Raw genomic sequence first — 9398 nt, forward strand, 5'->3', positions numbered from 1 at the left:
ATAAAAGAGTGGAAACGGGGAATCTATATATTTCGATTGTAAACTGCAATCCTCTTCAGAAGAGGATTGCAGTTTGCAATTGAAATATATAGATTCCCCGTTTCCAGTCTTTTCTACTCCAGCAGTGGTTTCTATGTGATTGACAAATGTGTGATTACATTTTTCACCTGTAATATATATATTTATGTACAGGTGGCTCACCTCAAATGTGGTTTTGTGTCAACTATGTATTGTTAGATGTGAAAATGTGCAAATTTGCACTTCCCATTTATTTATCCCCTATAGAGAAACAGAATAAGTCTGGCCAGATTCAATATGCCCCAGATGCAACTTTCACATAGAAGACACTGAACACCTCATCTTATGTTATTTCACACAAATAACACAATATTCCTTTGAGTGGCTAATGGACCTGTCTTGTGGCACTTACTGGCTCCCTGGGAGCTGTAGGTCTCCTACAAGAAAGATCTGAATCAAGGGATTGATTGATTGACATGATATTGCAGCTAACATGCTGTGGTCAGCACGAAACCAGATGTTGAGCAAATTACAAGCACTAAAACTGCCTATGTGACAGACTTGGTGTGTGACAGTAAGGCTGTTCATGAGCTGGCTGGTCCAGCTAACTCAGCTGAGAATTTTGTATGAAGTAAGTATACAACATCACATGTTCCTCCTCACAACTCAGCTGAATTTCTTTTTATGCATGCAATGGGTACTTTGTAAAATTAGGTGTGTTGCATATACAGTATGTGAACTCACATTTTTTAAGGTAAATATGTGAATTCACATAGAACTATGTAGTCAGTACTTCATTATTTTACAGAAATTACTACTGCCCAGTATTGTCAGATTATTATTCAGAATAGTTGAAAAGTGACATGTAAATTATCTGAATGCACACCCAAAATATAAAATTGTAGAATGAACACAGTGTCAAGAGCATAACTTTGCTGAGCAGGATATAGATAAACACATGAGCTCACTGCCTAAATATGGAGGGAGCTTTGAAATACTAGTACACACATAGAATCCTGTCTTTTTGTATTGATACACAGGGAGAGGACATTTGGTGTATGTATTATGAAATTATTAAATATGAGAGTTATGGTTTTACACATTGATATTTTTCTGCTTTAGAAGGCTTAATGTTGGACCAGTGATGGTCACCAGCATGGAGTGGTCCTGCAGGAAGTTGGAGAGGTTCTTGTCCTCATTGCTTGCTTGTTGAGCCTATCAACAACCTGACACCACCCAAAGGTATTACTGGCAGTCAGTCTCAGGACCAGGCCCAAAATCTCCTTTTGTTACACACAAATTATATTATTTTTCCATTGTAATTTTCACATAAGGAGGACAGACTGCCATCATCTGTGTGATAGCTCTATCTGGGACAAGCCAATTCTGTATTGGTATAATGTTAATGTGGATTTAAAATAAGATGAATTGATGGTGGTAAAAAAAGTTTCGGATGTGTGCAGTGTTTCACTTCAGCAGGGAAGAGAGTGCAAGACAGGAATGTGTGAAGATATTTTGGAAATGGATGAATGTAGTGAAATGACCCAAAAGGTTGTTGCCTGTATTAGATTCATAGGTGAGTGGATATAGAAAAGGGGAGGGGTGCTCAATGGTGAAGTAGTGGTTTAAACCAGCTTTGATTGTTGTGTTCTGCAGTAGACGAATTGTGCCTTACTGCATTGTATTTGACTTGTGCAGGATAGTGAGATGGGAAGGGTGGTGTGAATAGGTCTATGGTGTGTGTGTGAGTGTGTGTTTTAAATCAACCATCTCCTTATACTCGTAAAAGGACTTTTAGTCTTGGCACAAAAAAAATGTATAAATACCAAGGAGGTCACACACAGCTGAATAGATTAGCATAACAGCAACCAGAATAGAAATATAGGTACCCCTAGGTATAGAAAGGATCAATTGAAATAGGTTTGACCCCTTTGCTACTGAAATAATTACATACAGTAGAATAGAATAGTTTTGCGGCAACCAAAATGCAAATATTAGTACCCTGAAGCATAGAGTTATTCTGTGTTGTATTAGTGTGGGAGTGTCTCTATGCAATCAACTGAGAGTAGTAGACAGAATAGTAGTCACAGGTTGTCAGCCCTTCATATGTGAAAAGGTGGAAGAAATACAAATTAAATTTATAAAGTACCTGGGCCCAGTCTGAAGACTGAGTATCAGTGTCCGATTGCAGCAACTCCAGTTGGAGGTGATGATAGGGTTGATGAGGCAGCAGGGAATTGATGCTGCTGTCCACTGTCCATCTTGCAGGACTACATGCAGGTGTCCATATGGTCTCTTGTCTGCATTTAACTCAATAGTGACAGACAGCTGTTAAAAATATATATCCCATTTTTACTTCAAGTGTTGAAGAGTATAGGAGAAAACATGTATACAGTAGTATTATGACAAGAGTCTCTATTGCCCTTTGGAATATGTGAAGACAGACATTGATTTTTGGAAAAAAAGATTAATAAGAGGTTGTGATTTTTCAATAAACTTTTCCAGTAAGACCTGTATTTAAGTATTCATCCTATTTCTATCTGTATACTAAGGGCCTCTTCCCTCGTATAAGGGAGGTAGCCAGCCAAGGGATGCATCCATTACCTCCCATTTGTTTCCCTCTGTTCCAGTGCCAGTGCTAGGAATTGCAGGGCCCAATTAAAAAAATTGACAATGTGCCTTTACTCTATAAAAGATCGTATTGTATCATCTCTTGAGGGCAAGAACTTCACGAGTTCTCTGACAAATCCCTCAGGGGGAGTGGGTGGGGGAGGGGGGTGAGGAAGTATGTATGAGAAAAAAATTGACGCAGCCCGAAGGTATTTCTCCCCATCTTCTCCTTTCCTGCATGAGGGGACGAAGAGGGTGGGGTCGCTGAATTTATGAAGTGGCCTTGCTATGTCTTGCGACACTGCTTCTGACCCAGGGCAGTGGACAGGATGCAGGGATGACCCGTCATCCAGGAGGTGCCAAGATAGGGTGAAGGGGAGTGGAATATATGGGAAATGAAATGGGTGGGAGTGATTTCTATGCCTTTTTCTTTTTGGCTACCCCCCATGTAAGGGGAAAAAAGCCTTTGGTATATGTATGTTTAAACGAAGTCCATCACACTGTTTTCTACTCAAAGCCTGGGCTCAAACATTTACACACAGGGTTCCCTTGAGGCACAGAGCCCAATTTTGTCGAATTTGTTAAATAGGCTTTAAACTGGCTCTCATCATAACTCCTCGTGGATGAAGGTTCATCCCTATCTCGTAAGGTATTTGCACATAATGATAACATTGCCTTACAATGATGTTCTAGAAGAGACATTTTCAAGCCTGTGATTCCAACTCTTGCCTGAACTTCTTCATTGTATTGACTGTGTGTGGAGGTAATTTGGTATCTACCATTATATCTTTACTGTAATATTACTATACTATTAATATACTAATAATACTAATTAGAAAAAGATGTTTTGGAAGGAATTTAAGAGGAGGGGGATGTGAATCGAGTAGAGAAGAAAAGATAAAAGGTGCAGATGGAGAGATAGTAATGGAAGAGATGGCACTAAGGAAGATGGGCAGAGTATTTTAGGGAGTTGCTAAATGTGGGGAATAGGGAGGAAAGGTAGTTTGAGTGGGGAGCACTAAGAAAATGACAGTGATGAATGAGGAAAATGGAGGAGAAATAAGAAAATATGAGGTGAAAGCAGTTATTAAAATGATGAGAGCAGGTAAGACACCTGGGTTGGATGGGTGTCATGAGGAGTGTCTACAAAACGGAGGTACAGTGATGGTGGACTGGTTGGTGGGGCTGTTTAGTGTTTATCTAAAAGAGGGTAGAATGCCAGAGGACTGGAGGAGTGCCTGTATAGTTCCACTTTACAAGGGAAAAGGGGACAAGTGTGATTGTAGTAGTTTCAGAGGGATCAGTTTGTTGAATGTATTTAGGAAGGCTTATGGGTTTTCATTGAGAGGATTAGGGGAGGAACAGAGGGAGTAATTAGGAACAGTGTGTGTTTAGGACAAGTAGGGGTTGAGTGGATCAGATTTTTGTGGTAAGACATATGTGAGAAAGCTTTAGGAAAGGGTAAGGATGTTTTCTTGGCCTTTTATGGATTTGGGAAAGGCTTATGACAGGCTAGACAGGAAGCTAGTGGGAGATATTGCAGATATATGGGATAGGAGGATAGCTGTTAAAAGCAGTCAAGAGTTTTTACGAGTGTAGTAGAGCCTGTGTTAGAATTAGAAATGGAGAGAGCGAGTGGTTTGAGGTAATAGTGTGACTTCGCTAGGGATGTGTCATGTTGCCATGGCTGTTCAATTTATACATGGATGGGGTGGTGTGAGAGGTAAATGCAAGGGTAATGGGCCAGGGATTGGAGATGGTTCAAGAAAATGGAGAAAAATGGGAGATGAGCCAATTGTTGTTTGACGACATTGAGCTTGTAGCAGGATCAGAGGAGGGATTAAGGAAGTTAATGACAGTTTGGAAAGGTACACAAAAGAAGGAAATTGAAGATAAATGTGGGAAAAAGTAAGGTGATGAGATGTACAAGGGGAGAGGATGGCAGCAAATTGGGAGTATTAGGGAAGGATACTGAAGTGGATAGCTTTAGATAGTTCTGGGCGAATGTGGCGGGAAGGGGAGGATTGGAAGTAGAATGTAGATTGAGGGAGGAAAGTGAATGCCTTGGGGGTATTAAAAAAGTGTAATGAGAAATAGACATTTGGGAATGGATGCTAAAAGGAGATTGTATGATAGGGTGATTGTACCAACAGCACTATGGGGCAGAAATATGGAACAAAAGAAAGATTTTAAATGTGTTTAAGATGAAATGCCTGAGAAGTATGGTAGGGATTACTAGGCTGGATAAAGTGAGAAACAAGGAGGTGAGGTGAGGAGAGTGGAAGTGGAAAGGGAGTTGGGAGATAGGGTTGATGAAAGAGTATTAGGATGGTTTGGACACATGGAAAGAATTAATGAGGAAAGATTAGTAAAAGAGGTGTGGAAGGCAGAGGTGGAGGGAGGAAACATGGGGGGTAACCAAGGATGAGATGAGATGGATGGGGTAAAAGGGGCATTGGGAAAAAGGGGGAATGTCTGTTGAGGAAGGAAGGGAGAAGACAGAAGATAGGGGTGAGTGGAGAATGGTTGTGTATGGATAATGCTGTGATGCATGGAAAGGAGTGGGTGGGGGATGGGGGTGAGGGAATATTTGTGAATGATATTTTGATGCAGCCAGAAGGGATTTCTTCCTGTCTTCTCTTTTTGTACATGAGGGGATGGAGAGGGGGGTCACTGAAGTGGCCTTGCTGTGGATGTGCTATGTCTTACTGCTGTAACCCTTTAGTGTTGAGGGTTACATAAGGAAGACTTAGCGCGGGCTAGATAAACTTTCAAAACGTCACTTTTCTTCTTTTTATTACAAAATTGGAATTTATCTAGTTTCAATACACTATTATCATACAGCCTGGTTCAAAAAAAGAAAAGATCACTAACACACGTTGCACAGCTTCCTTTCACAATTGTTTTCTATATTGTTTTGAGCACTAGGGCACCTCACTCACTAACTTCTAGTCCTTAGAGCACATCTCACACCAACCTCCTCCTGGTCGTGTGCACTGGGGTTTTCTTCCGGGAAATGCTGAGTTTGGTGAATTTTGAGGTACTTTCAGTCACTTTGTTAACGTTTTTAGTGGGGTTGTTTCGCCCTATACAAATTTGTTCTAGGTTCATAATTGTACTAACATGATATGTTGTATACATAATATATATCCAGGGGGAAAGGGTTGAACAGTATTGTGTTCCCGTGTGTTAATCCGGGTTGGTGATTGATGGTATCTATTGTGTGTTCATGTGTGTGTTTGCTTCCGGGCGCCCGGCAAAAACTGCTGATTCAATTGGCGTCAGTTTGACGATCAGAACGGATGTCAATGTGCCGTGATGTCTGGGTGCATGGGAATGGTGATGCTGTATGTGGTGTATACACTGCATGGCTTCTGACCCAGGGCAATGGGCAAGATGCATTGTTGACCTGTCATCCAGGAGGAGCCAAGAAAAGAATGAGTGAGGGAGGGGTGGTGAATGGGAATGGAGTATGTTGGGATGAAATGGGTGGGAATGGATTTATACCTTTGACTTTGGTTACCTCCCTCATAAGGTGGAACAAGTCCTTGGTATATGTATGTATGTACTTCTACCCTTTCCATAGAATTAACTCCAGGTGTTTCAAAATCAGAATTAGTGCTGCAGCTCCTCTCGACTCACAAAGGTCGAGGGAAGTTTGTACGGTTGCTATAAACAGTAGCGATGTAATACTCGCGACTCACTCGTTCAAACCGAACGACTCCTTTCACTGAATCCGGTGTATCGAGTTTTCGTTTCCATCATTCGCTTGTATTTGTTTACATCAGTCATTCTCAACGGGGGCGATTTTTGAGCTCAGAGGGGCGAAAAACGTCACAGGTATTGCTTCTAACTGACAAATTTTAAGCCTTATGTAAAAGATCTAGCAGCGAAGCACCAGGCCCAAGGATCTCATTAAAACACAACGTGAATAAAACATTTTAAATTAGTTGTTTATCATTGTTGCAATAAATTTTATCATTATTTTCCAATTAAGGGGGGACGATATTTTCTTCAATTGAAAAAAGGGGGCGATATGGCTAAAAATGTTGAGAAACCCTGGTTTACATCCTAGCATTATACACATGGCGGTTCTGAGTGGTATGTATAGTCTAATGGTCATGCCATGTGCTGCTTGGTGCTCATATGTAGAGTGGTATGATTACACACCACCCACCATTCATATCACAGGACTACTGGCTGTTCATTGACCAGCAGCTCGTGACAGGCCACGGGTTTTATCCTCGAGTCACGGAATCGAGTGGTATCGTGGGCGATTCGGAGTGATTTGCAGGACCATCTACGTCAGTTTCCACAAATGAGAGATCTTTTTCACAAAATTCGCACATGGAAATCTGGATTTCCACACGTTTTCCCTAAAAAAAAGGAATTATTATATACACAAGTATGTTCATTGCAACATATAATTCTTCAAATTCTATATATAATTCTTTAAATTTGTCCCACAAATTTGTGGAAAATTCCCACGAAATGGTATCCCTGTATTGCAGTAGAACTCAAACTGACAGCCCACGCTGAGCATATTCGGTAGGACCCGGCTCACGATTTTTTTTTTCACCTCTTTCCGCACGTGCTTTCCAGTCGGACGAATCCGCACTATTGTCGTTATTTTGCATTTACGTCGTCATCGTCAAACATGCAAGTGCATTTGCTGATATCACCAATCTCTTATACTCGCATGCAATCGGTTATCTTCGACTAGCCTCACTCGGTTTTGGCGCGTAAATGTCTCACCTGGTGCGTAGTGTACATGCTGTGACTTGCTTTCCTTCACACATAAAAAGTCGATTTTATGATATTGGCTTTCCACAAATGCACAAAAATTTGAAAATAAGATTGGGAATCAATTCATCCCCATTAACTTAATAAAAACGGTGGTTTTAGTGTGATCATCTTCCATATCCACTTTGTTGTACTTCCTTGTCCTACTTTCCCTTGGTCCCTCTCTCCTCCTCTTCTTTCCCACACCCTTTTCTTGCGGTTTCAGACAACCCAAACCGAAAGGGATAAATGTGGATCGGGGTACAGTGGTAACAAGACGGTCAACAGTCACGCTGCCCCTGGCGCCATCAAAGATAAACTAACTGCATTTAAAGTTAAATTGATGGTTTCAGGGGAACACTGTGAATTGATGCAAGCATCGTGGGTGACAAACACTGGCCCATTGAACAGCAAACGAAAAACTTATTACTGCGGGGAAGTCAACGTTTTTTCCTCGAACTACCTTATAGAATGCAGGGGCACTATCCCCTTCCCGCCCTTCTTTGAACAGATCCTCAATTTCTATCTTTCCGTATATACCAGACCTATAAACTATCTGAAAACCCAGCCACCCTTAGGTCTGGGCCACGTCTGGGTAGCAAGGAATACCCACGAATACTATACAGCGGCCTGCATGGGGCAACGGGTAACTTTCCTGTCGCGGAACGCGGAAAACCGGAGTGGTTTTCCCGGAAAATGCAAAAAGTAACTTTATGGCTTCTCAACCTCTCTCCACAACGGCGGTAAATCAGTGTCGCATATATATGCTAGCACAGGGTTTCTCAACCTTTTTAGCCATATCGCCCCCTTTTTCAATTGAAAAAAAGGATCGTCCCCCTTAATTAGAAAATAATAATAAAAATTATTGCAACAATGATAAAGAACTAATTTAAAATGTTTTACTCAGGTTGTGTTTTAATGTGATCCTTGGGGCCTGGTGCTTCGCTGCTAGATCTTTTATATTAGGCTCAAAATTTGTCAGAAGCTATACCTGTGACTTTTTCGGCCCCCCGAGCTCAAAAATCGTCTCCTGGGGATCGATATCACCCCCGTTGAGAATGACTGTGCTAGCATCTAATCACTATCATTAAACTGTTTATACTAGTTTTAGACTTCATTCACAACCACAGCCATTCGAACGTACCAATAAAACACTTCACGTGTACTTCTCACCTTACAACCTTACCAAGTAGGATGAAACCACCGTAGTGAGGTACTGAAAATACAAGTACCTCATGGCAAGGTCAGACCGTTAGAATTCTTCTGCGCAGCTTCTGACATCATTTGGCTGAGTCCATTTTCTCTTTGTGATACACTGAAGAAAACTGAAACGCCAAGGAAGACAGGAACTATAATATTTCATATATTATATATCATATATATTATATATCATATATACTATATATTCATATATATAGACAGGAACTATAATATTTTATATATATTTATATATATATATATTTTATATAATATTTGTCACGTGGAGCGGTGCGAGCGAAGGCAACGTCATTTTCCAACGACGGACCAGCTTCAACTGACAGCTATAGGACCCGCTAACCCCACTTTGAACAGCCAGGTGACGTTCACGGGCCCGCTGCGCCAACTCCCTCGAAATTCGGTCGGAAGTGGTTAGACCTTATATTCTTAGATCTTGCCTCATGGGGCCTCAGTGGAGACCCATCTCAGCTGCGTCAACAATATACAAAATTACTTCATTCAGAATTCAAAATTTCTCAGTGTAGGTATATACTTTGATAAACAACAAACCACATTTTCACACATTTTTATTCTTCATTATTATACTTTATGCTACCATACTTTGTAAAATAAGAAATAGTTTATATATATATATATATATATATATATATATATATATATATATATATATTTATATATATCTTTTTCAACCACATATCACTTTCAATTCCATACCGCAAACGAGACTGAGAATCGCTCGAAGGAGGTATCCGTTGGAAATTGAAACGTGG

At 40.7% G+C, this 9398-nt stretch overlaps 1 protein-coding gene across 1 annotated transcript in view; it reads right to left on the reverse strand.

The window, feature by feature from the left end:
* Window positions 1-2532, reverse strand: part of LOC143021720 (thioredoxin domain-containing protein 12-like) — a 37870-nt gene extending 35338 nt beyond the window's left edge. Inside the window, exon 1 of the mRNA XM_076179396.1 lies at window positions 2168-2532. The gene's annotated coding sequence lies outside the window, so the exon portion shown is untranslated. The remainder of the gene's footprint in view (window positions 1-2167) is intronic.
* Window positions 2533-9398: the final 6866 nt, after the last annotated feature.

This window comes from Oratosquilla oratoria, chromosome 42, assembly GCF_046742065.1.
Source record: "Oratosquilla oratoria isolate Oo_2021 chromosome 42, ASM4674206v1, whole genome shotgun sequence".
In the NCBI taxonomy this organism is placed as follows: Eukaryota; Metazoa; Arthropoda; class Malacostraca; order Stomatopoda; family Squillidae; genus Oratosquilla; species Oratosquilla oratoria.